An 11351-nucleotide genomic window follows, 5' to 3' on the forward strand; every position below is an offset into this window, starting at 1 on the left:
CATAGTGCCTATAGAATAGGGAATGAATTCCGTTTGGTCCTGGAGCTTTAAGATTTGGGATTGAATTTAGGGCTGTGAGGATTTCATTGTCATCTGGGATTTGGGTTAGGCTTTCATTCTCTGCTTCTATTATGAGGGTGTTGATCAAACCTTCCATATATGCTGGTATGGTTGGGTGAGAAGTGTTGAAGAGCTCTTGGAAGTTCCTAAGGAAATAGTTTCTTATTCCTTCATGATCTTGTCTCCATTCCCTATCATTGTCTTTAATAGCTGCGATGTGATTTGATCTGCATCAGATGATAGTTGAGAGATGGAAGAGTTTGGAGTTTTTGTCTCATTCCTTCAGCCATAGTTCTCTAGATTTCTGACGCTATATAAGATCTTTCCTGATGAGGTTTTTTTCGAGTTCTGCTGTGAGTTTTTCCTCTTGCTCCTTGGTGTCTTTTGTGGGATGTTATCTTTGAATCTCCACAAAACTTTTCCATGATTCTTGCAATGTTAGTGTCACAATATCCAAACTTCTCTTTGTTCCAATTCCTAAGGCCTTGTTTTACCATTTTAATTTTGGAAGAGAGTTGGTATGTCTTTGAGTCCTGTACTGTTCTATTCCATGCGTTTTTAATAATATCCCTACTGGTTTGGTCTCGGGTCCAACCTTCCTTAAAACGGAAAGGTCAAGGTTTGAATGAGGAATTCATCCATAGTTTTAAAAGAATAGGATTATGATCGGATCGTATTTGTGGGAGGTGAAAAATCCCTGCTCTATCTAGCCATTGTTTTATGAAAGCCAGGTCCATTCTCTTATTCCGATAAGTAAATGGATTATCGGTAAAACCAAGGTCGACACATCCTGAATGGTTAAGAAAAGTATCGAGGAAGGTTCTTGAAGATGAAGCAAATTTACGACCCCCTTATCTTATTAGATGTGTTACAAATTTCGTTAAAGTCACCAATGATCAACCAAGGTCGGTCAATAGAATTTGCAAGTTCGGTAAGTTCAGACCAAAATATTGTTTTTTCATGCATATAGCAAGGTCCATATATTGCAGTAAGTATCCAAGGGGTATGTAGGACGTGATGTTCAATGAAAGCATGTAATAATATGGAGAGGATTTGATGTTCAATGTAGCATTTGAGGAGTCAACCTAGATAATGCCATCAAGGTTGCACCGCTTTAGTTTCGGATAGAAATATCATACTAGGTTTGTGTTTCCGAATGAGGAGACGTAGAGCTCGAACTGTCGATTCTTCTCTTATACCCCGACGGTTCCATGCTAGTAGACTCATGGCTGCATTGGAGGCTTGATAAGGCTTGCCTCCTCAGCCATTTGGAGTTCATCTGTGTTGGCTTCTTGCTTCCTTTCATCCCCATAATAGTCAGTCATGGGGATAGTTGCAATGAAATATTGTTGTGGCTCCATAATCCATTGATGACTGCCGAGTGATGTTGCCTGCCATTGGAGGGGATATCTGCTTCTTGCTCCAATGTACATAGATTGCATGGGGTTCCAGTCTCCTATCATGGGTTCTCCAATTGTCATGGCCATTTTGTTGATGGATTCAGAATAAGGTGTTGAGAGGTTGAAGAGATCTTGTATCATCATCTCAAATTTTCTTTTCCTCTGTGGGAATGTGATCACAATTTCCTCTGTTGACATAACACTGGCTGTGCTTGGCGGGTGATTTTTCTTACAGGAGTTGGGCGTGCTGGATCGAGTCACCCATGGGTTGAGGACTCAGTTCGGGCTGAAATCAGTCTGTTGGGCTTTGGTTGGGCCGTGTGCGAACTTTAATTTGGACGGGTAGCAGTTGGATGGGATGAAGGCTGTTTGTGGGCTTTGGTTGTAGTATGGATTGGCCGGTTTCTGGTAGTAAGCTTTTGCGTGGACTTGTCGTTCTATAAGGCTGGAATTTAGGTTGTCCGTCACAAGGGCTCGTGGCCTACTCTTTTTCTGCAAAGTCTTCTTCTTCCCATAAGCACCAAGTTCTGCTTTGTGCAGAAAGTCTTTGTAGGCAGAGTAGGTGGCAGAGGGGGTTTCCCCTTTCGAACCCTCGACAATTAGATGGTGTAGGGTATGGTCAGAATTCATTCCTTTTGTGGCTTTAATTAGGGTCGTGTTGTCAATTTCATTTGTCAGATCGGTCTAAGTTGGCTCGAAGCTATCGTTGAGTTTGATTTTTTGGGTAATCGGGCCGCGGTGGCGGTGGGTTTACGGGGGTGGTCCAGAGTCAGGGAGATGGGTTTCCGAGCTCGGCACTGAAGGTGACGTGGGGGCTGTGGGGGGGTTTTGTGGCGACTTGTAGCAGGAGAAGGTTCGTCTAGGTATTAAAGCGTAGCTAAGGATCGTACAAATTCGGCGTCGCTGGTGTTTCTGACTCACAGTGTCCCTGTTCGTGGCCAAGGATCTCGCAATAGTAACAGAATGTCTTCAAGTGCTCGTATTTGAAGAATACCCAGGTAGTCACTCTGTTTTTTCTTCTGATCAAATGGCTTGGGCAAAGAGACTTAGTGACCTGGACCTTGACCAGGGCTCTCGGCTTGATATACCACTTCGAGAGAGACAGTGAGTCTTTCCAATTGATTTCTATTAGCTGTCCGGCTCTTTGTGCTAGTCTTGTAATATTTCTTTTGGAAAGCATTTCATGTGGAATGCCCCTTATTTGTATCCAGAAGGAGATAGAATCGAATTTGATTTCTTCCAATGATAAACCTCTGTCCCAGCGTGCAGTCATCATATGGGCCCCTTGGATCGACCAAGCTCGGTCTCTTTCAACGTGTAAGAGGTCCCGTTTGTCCTTGAAGAGGCATATCGGAATGTCTTCAGTGTACTTCTGTGGTGTGATGGTGACCAACTTTTTTGTGTTCTAGGCTTACAGTAGTCGGGGGATGATAGCTTTAATGGTAGGGGTTTAAAGCTGAAAGGCTTGATGAGAAGGGTTAGCAGTATTTGGTCTTGGTTTTCCTCTTCGTTGGTTGACAGGTCTAGGATCTCTTGGTCGTCGGTTATGGACACCTATGAGCAAAACATTTTAGATAGGGAGGTTTCGAGGTCAGTTGGGTCCATTGGTGGTGGGGTGTCTTGTGGTTACAAGTGATGTTTGGGAATGGTTACTGGGGCAAGTTTCTATCTTTGTTTGTTCTATTGAGTTGGCTGTGGAGGAGGGATGGTCAGGAAAGGTGTAGGAGCCATTAAAAGTTGAGATGATGAGTAAATCCGAGAAGTGTGGTCGATGCTGGTGGTTGGAGAGCTGAGAGATGTAGAGGCGAGGTTGTTGAGGATAATGAATGTTGGAGCCTTGAATTTGTAGTGTTGTGTTCTTTCTTGCTGTTGGTTGTTGCATATTGGATGTAAAGGCCTGATGGATTATCTTGTGTTGAATGCTTCAGAATTGAATGAGCAACATTGTTGGATTTTCTTGTTTTGTTGATTCTGATTGTTAATGCAGTTCATTCGTGGTGGTTGGTGAGTTGAGGGAGTGTTGTAGGCGGTAGTTAGGTGAATAAATGAGGCGTATCTAGTGGTGTAAAGTGGATGTTTGTTCTTTGATGGATTGCATGAGTGATTGTGTAGACTGCGATGAATTCCTGTGTTGAATGCTTCAGAATTGAATGAGCAGCATTGTTGGATTTTCTTGTTTTGTTGATGCTTATTGTTAATGCAGTTCATTCGTGGTGGTTGGTGAGTTGAGGGAGTGTTGTAGGCGGTAGTTGGGTGAATGAATGAGGCGTATCTAGTGGTGTAAAGTGGATGTTTGTTCTTTGATGGATTGCATGAGTGATTGTGTAGACTGTGATGAATTCCTTGTGTTGAATGTTGCAAGTTGATAAAAGCTGGATTGATGAGTCAATTGAGAAGGAGAAGGGGAGCAGAGGAGATGAAGAAAAACTTCCAACCAAGGAGAGAGAAACTCTTTAGGGACAAAGTCGCATAATCAATAAACCAACCTTTCTTAATTACACATATATTAGGTCTTTATATCATAAGAGTTGTCTAAGCTTTTGTTGTCTCATGATATCTTCAACTACTTTTACTGACTCTGATTAATGGGGAAGTTTGCTACTATGTGCTTATTTTTTGCCCCCGGTATTAGTTGATCAAGTGCCTATGTGCTTATTGTTCGGTTGTTTTTTCACTCATTTGTTTTTGTTGTAGTTTTTCTTGGAGGACGCTTTCAATGTTCTATTTTTGTAATTTTTTAGAAGCACTTTCTACTTGATTTCCAACAATAATAAAATCCTTGTTCCTATGATGTGAATTCATTTAAATAACTTAACACAACTTTTTCTTAGTTTCAAGATCGAGTCTTATAAATTAGAAAATCTTACGACTGAGTGACTTTTTACTTTTTAATAGTCCGACTCAACTCACTCCTAAATCAGTTACGGCGCTATAGGATTCGAACTTTTTGGGAAAAAAGAGGGAAAAATACTTTTTAGGAGCAAATGACGATTTTTGGCCAACTTGTTCATAGGCCATCCTCGATTATTTGTTCCGTCCTCTAGGTATCACTATAGATCCTTTATAACTTGTTTGAATTGAGGATAATAAAGGGTTATTGTGAAGTGGATTATGAAGGATTGCCATACAAATCACCATGGCTGATTTGCAAAATGACCCTCCCAAATATGCCAATCCAAACAAAAGGTTAAGCCCATATCACGTTTGCCACATTCCAATTGCAAAATGGACCCCATCTTCAGTTTAAAGCGCAATTTCCTCTTTAATTTGTACGCTTTAGGGTCAATAAACCTTTTGGATCTTATCAATCAAAGATATACTATTTTATCAAAAGAGAGTGTAGCGTAGTGGCGTATGCTTTTATCTGTTGACTTAGAGGTCGTAGATTCGATATCTAGTGAGACTATCCATGCCCCTTTATTAGTTATTTGTGATATCTTTTTCATTGCACTAAACCCTGCGCCTCCTTTTTAACCGGAAAAAAAAGATATATGATTTTGCACCATAATTAGCTCAACACCGAGAATATCCAAGGAATTCCAAGAATCCTTTTAGGGAAAATAGTCTGAAAAATCAATTACTTTCATGAAATTTCTCGATCTATCAATTTTTAAAATTTTGGCTTAAAAAATCACAAAGTTTGCCTCTGTTTCCCTAATCTACCAATCCGTTAATTGGGCATGGTCGTTAACAGCGCTAATGTGGCAGACGGTTGTCCATGTGGATGGCATGCCACATACTTTTTAATCTAAAAAATCACATAGTTTGCTTTTTTTTCTCATCTACCAAAATATCAATAAATCTTCCCTCATCTATCAAAATATCAATAACTTTAAAAAATCGCATACTCTGCTTATGTTCCCCCATCTGCCAAAATATAGCTTCTTTAAAAAATCACATATACCAAAATATGACTTTTTTGAATGATTATAAGTTTGAATTAGGGACTTATATACATATATGTTGATTTGAATGTTAAAATAATTTTTAATAGAAAAGAAGTGTTAGAGCAGTTACAAGTTTGTCATTTGCAAATCAAAAGAATATCCATATCTGTTATCACATTAAGTAATATAGGAACTTATAAATATTATACTGCAAATACAATAACTATGTCAAAAAAACCATTTCAAAAGAATTTGTGTACACTAACATCTATAAAATTTTAGCATGGTTCAACTTGTTGGACACAAGTTCTCTTGGAATGGTTACTTTATTATGGTTACTGTCTTTGCAGTATAATGTCTAAGTTCCTATATATATATATATATATATATATATATATATATATATATATATATATGAAAGCAAGATAAAAGTGGGCCATGCCAGATGGTCCCAGAACACTTCGTTTCTGAATGTAATTTTCTCGATCTTTTGATCTTTTTCTAAATAATAAAATTTTGAATTTTAGAAATATATAGAAATAAATTTGTGGAACTGTCCATTATTTTATTGATTTTGAGAATTTTCTTTCATTTTTAATTTTTAATCTTAATTTTAAAAATAAATAAATATAGATTTGTGGAACCTGTAGTTATTTTCTCGATTTTTTTTAAATTTTTTAGAAAAATAATTTTTATTTTTATTTTTAAAGCATATATATATATAGATATGCAGGATCTATTGTTATTTTGTCGCACATACGTAGTTTAATTTTAGGTACATCCACTGTTAAATTTTTGGAGGTGAGTTCTTTGGCTATTTTTTTTCTCTTACATAATTTTTTTTTAGAATTTTAGGATTTTTCAATTTTGTGTTCTCCGTGTCCAACAAGTTCAACTATGCTAAATAACCGTGTTAGAATTTTATAGATATTGGTGTGTACAATTTCTGTTGGAATACTTATTTTGGCATGGTTATTGTCTTTGCATTACAATATATCTAATTTTCTATATTATTTAATGTGATAACAGATATAGATATTCTTTTGATTTGCAAATAATAAACTTATAACTGTTCTAACATTTTTTTTTATTAAAAATTCTTCTAACATTCAAATCAACATACATGCATACATACATATATATATATATATATGTCCCTAATTCAAAGTTATAAGCTTTGTTTGGTTTGTTAGTGTGATTTTAAAATCACACTTTAACTTAATTTTACCCACAATAAAACAAAATAATTCATACAAAGTCAAAGGGTGGGTCACATTTATACCACTTTTTTCCACAACAAAATAAAATAACTCATACAAAGTTAAAGGATGGGCCCCATACATAACCATTTATACAACTCTTTTTTAAAATCAAAATCTGATTTTAAAATGTTACTTACAAACCAAACGCAGCAATAATCATTCAAAGAAATCATATTCTGGTAGATGTGATTTTTGAAAGAAGCCATATTTTGGTAGATGAGGCAATATAAGTAAACTATATGATTTTTCAAAGTTATTGAAATTTTGGTAGATGAGGAAAATATTATTGATATTTTGATAGATGAGGGAAAAACAAATTATGTGATTTTTTAGGTTAAAAAGCTAGTAGCATGCCATCCACGTAGGCAACCGTCTACCACATCAGCGCCGTTAATGGCCAGGTCAGCAATTTTGACGGCCTAATTAACGGATTGGTAGATTAGGGAAACGGAGGTAAACGTTGTGATTTTTCAAACCAAAATTTAAAATATTGATAGATCGAAGAATTTTATGAAAGTAATTGATTTTTCATGCTACTTTCCCATCATTTTAATTTTTTCTCAATACCCTAATGGATTGATTAATTTGGAAGAGGAAGAAACATAAAATAACGTGATAGAATGCGGAATAGGAGGTTGAGAGGAAAATGCAAAATAAGGAGAGGTTGACACGTGGGAGTATAAAAAGAGTGAAGAATAATATTAAGAAAATAATATTGTCCTCCTTTAATTCATTTCTTTTATTTAAATTATATCATATTTAGATTAAGAGTATGGGTATTTTCGACTTTTCAACTACATCCTAGATTAAGATGATAGTTATCGAATCGGATTTTGCTTGAATAATATGACAAGATATGAACAGTATAAAATAAGATTTAAACTAAGAATAAGGGTAGACTTTTTAACCACATCCTATAATGAGGTAATAGTTACAAAAGCATGTTTTGGTTAAGTAATAGTATTAAGATATAAGAAGTATAAGATGAAAGAGTTTCCCCTAAGGGAAGAGACCATATATATGTAATTATGTAGGATATCTGTGTGTCATATGCAGAACAAAACCAAGTACCAAACAAATCAAGAAGACAGATCGGCTCGACGAGAGTAAAGATAAACATGAATGATCTTTTTTCCGTGGATAATTTTGCCAATATATACACATACTCCCATATGTTTCTGTTCCAAACAGAGTAACTTTTGATTACTGTTGCTTGGTAATTTATGCAATCATACACATATAATTATACTTTGGTCAATTTTTTCCATGAATTATTAAAGGTTGGTGTATACAAATTGATAGACATATTTTATTTTTGTTGGGTGCATTAACATTGTAAATTTGCCGTATAAATATGCAAAACCATTGGTCATGGTCATGTATATGGAATCGGATTGGCTTCCGCATATACAGCCAAAGCCACCTCACATTTAGATAACCAACAATTCGAAATGTTTTTCTGTACTATATATATTTTCGAAAATTACTAATATTTCTGGACTACATTGCCATATTTTGAACAGGAAATTCTGGACCACTGAAAATATATATAATAGCTGCGATTAAATGATTAATTAATGTGGCAGAAAATGAATTACCAACTCGATCAGCAACTTTTCTTGAATTATTGGATGAGGCATGGCCGAACAGGAATACAAGAAGGTTGAAATGAAGCGATTGAAACGAGAAGTATGCCTGACGAAAGTTGAATCCAGAAATACTATGTTACGGGCAAGTGTCATTAATCTCATTCACGTTGCAAACCCTTCAGCAATAAGATTTCAATATTGTACCCTTTTATATATAATTGAAACGGTTAATACCCAAAAAAAAATACAAAATTTTCATATTTTAATAATTCAGGCATAATTTTTTTTTGTTAAACCTAAAAATGCACAAACTTTCAATTTGATAACAATTTTAAAACGGCGTCAAATTTTTCATTAATTTGGACGGAATCGAGGCCACAGACGGCATCAACAATCCCAATCGGGGGGTGGTGGCCGGAATCGGGAGAACCCTCAAATTGGAAATTCTCCTTAGTCCGATGGGTGGAGCCACGACCCCGACTATCACCTCTTGATTGGGGTCGCCGGCACCCTCTGTGGCCTCAATTTCGTCCAAATTAACAGAAAAATTAACGCCATGCTAAAATTATTATCAAATTAAAAGTTTGTGTATTTTTAAGTTTAAGGAAAAAATTCGTATTAGAATTGTTAAAATGTGAAAAGTTTATGTTTTTTTTGTTTTAATCCTAATAAAAAAAAGTGGACCGTCTAGTAAACAGAAGTCTTGGAAGAACACCTTTATGCAAATAATGAAAAATAATTATTCAGAGATACTTACGCATACATATATTTATCACATGAGGTGTTATATTGATTGAGTAAAAATATTTTTGGAACCACGAGACTACGGATGGACTTTTTTCTTTTTTTTTGGTCAAGGACAATATATATTTAGGTGAACGAATTATAATACAAGCTGACAACCCTAAGAAATATAAGGTGTCTAGACTTGATCAATGGAAGTCACAAAAAGAATGGAGGGTCTCGTAGGCTCGATGTCGTTATCTAAAAGAAAAAAAAAATTAATGGGTTCGACTTGGCCTTAATGGTTAACTGACCTTTGATACAGTGTATGTATCACCAATGTTGATTTCACGTTAAAACCAGCAAATTTATGCTTTATAACTATTGGAGATACTCGACCCATATGAACCCCATCAAACTGATAGCTCAGTCGGTTTGATCTTTGATTAAAACAAATTAAAATCTAAAATTCTATTTAAATTGTTCTTTTGATTTTTTCGTGGAACTTATCCAGAAATATAATTAATAATGCATTTAATTGTCACCGACCTTACTTTGTTGCATCATGTGTACTGTTTCTCGATTACAAGGGAGGTCACCTAGCGAGTAATATATGCTCATGTTTTATTATTTACCGGTAGTCTCTTTAAATTTAGTGAACAGACAACTTCCACCCACTAAAAATATACTCATTGTGGCAGTTTGCAAATTACCATCCTCAACTAACTTTTTATCATAAATTCATAATCTCTACTATTTCTACAATCATATAAAACCAAAAGTCTCACTTTCAAGTCTCTAAAATAACTTTATCATATAAATATTTATTTTTGTAAATTACTATTGTCTCCTGCAAGTATACGGGTCATTCAAGTAATAAAAAGATAAGTAAAATAGCGTTTTCACAGAGAATTGTGCTAATAATATCACCAAACACTAATATTATCACAATCAAATAGAAGTCAAGTAAATCGATAATTGTGAGATGTAAACTAGAGAACAAACTAAACTAACAAGATATTAACTAATTCAATTAACAAAGATCAATGACAAAGAAACCTAGGATCCCGACTTCCCCTGGTGTTCGTTAACCCCTTATACTCTCGCTCTTGATTTGCTAAATGGCCGGTTGCACTACCCAAGATTCAAGCACTATTAAGTATCGTTCGAGTTGTTTCGGAAAATATATCTAATCCAACCAATACCCTATATTCCTATGGCTATTGCAATTAGAAATGACTCATTAAGCCTCAATCCTGACTCATGGGTGCCTAAGGCGTGCAAGTATTTTCCTATCTCTACACGCGAATCGACTCGACTATTCAATTAATTGAAATAAAACACAAGCTATTTCACTCTTATTCTAAACCTTCCCTCACTCCATCAAGTTCGTTCGGGTCACAACAATGATGCTATTGGTGATCACGCATTAAGTCCGGAGATAAAATAAATACTTCATATCATTCCACAAAATGATCAAGAGAGTATTCGGAGTCACGATACACCAAATTCCATTGGAACCCTAGACATTAAGCTTAGCTCATGGCTAAGATAGTCATCACAATAACACAAATAAACATATTACAAGAGAAAGAGAAGAGAAAGGTGAAGAGAAAACTCGCTAGGTCTATATCTCGATGAGTCGCCCGACTTCCATCTTCACCGCAAGCCTTAGCTCCTCTCTTGAACCCAAAATAGCTTCAGCTCTGTTCAGCTCCCATTTTCCTCCTTACTTTCGTTCCAAGACCAGCCAAGAATGAAGAAGAAGAGAGAAAATGAAGAAGATAAAGAAAAGAAAAGGTGATAGGATGGCGATGGTGATGTCCCCTTTTCCTTTGCTTCCTCTACGAGCCTTCATTTTCTTTCCCACGAACTTCTAACTTTGTCTTTCCCTCATAACATGTGAGCCTCACCAGAGAAAGGACACCTCCTTTTGAGCTTAAATGGGTCCCAGAATTCGGATTGTTAGAAGAGATGAGAGACACAGAGTTGCGACTTCCACCAAACAATGTTGCAACTCCGACCCTACTGCCCTTGCCCGGAGATGCTACTCCCATTTTTCCGGTTGAGGGTCCTTTCCTCCGATGCACCTATCACGAGCCAAAATACGTCCCCGTGAGTGTCGAAAATAGTTAAAGACAAACTAAAAATTCTACGATTCCCTAAAACACTAAACTTGAAATAAAAACATCGAAAACATACAATTTACCGAAGACTTAGCATAGGAAATCATGCACAATTAGAGGTAGATAACTCCCACCACGAGAGATATCAATTACTAAATGGAGGTTATTATGGTAATTAAACAGTAAATAACCAACTAACCCCACGATGCTGTGGGAACCCTCTCAAGAAAGAAGGTCCTAACAAAAATTTTGATTTTTTTTTCGGTGAATGATATTGTTTTTTTCGGTGGAGTGATAATTATTT

This window comes from Punica granatum, chromosome 1 (genome assembly GCF_007655135.1).
Source record: "Punica granatum isolate Tunisia-2019 chromosome 1, ASM765513v2, whole genome shotgun sequence".
NCBI classification, from domain to species: Eukaryota; Viridiplantae; Streptophyta; class Magnoliopsida; order Myrtales; family Lythraceae; genus Punica; species Punica granatum.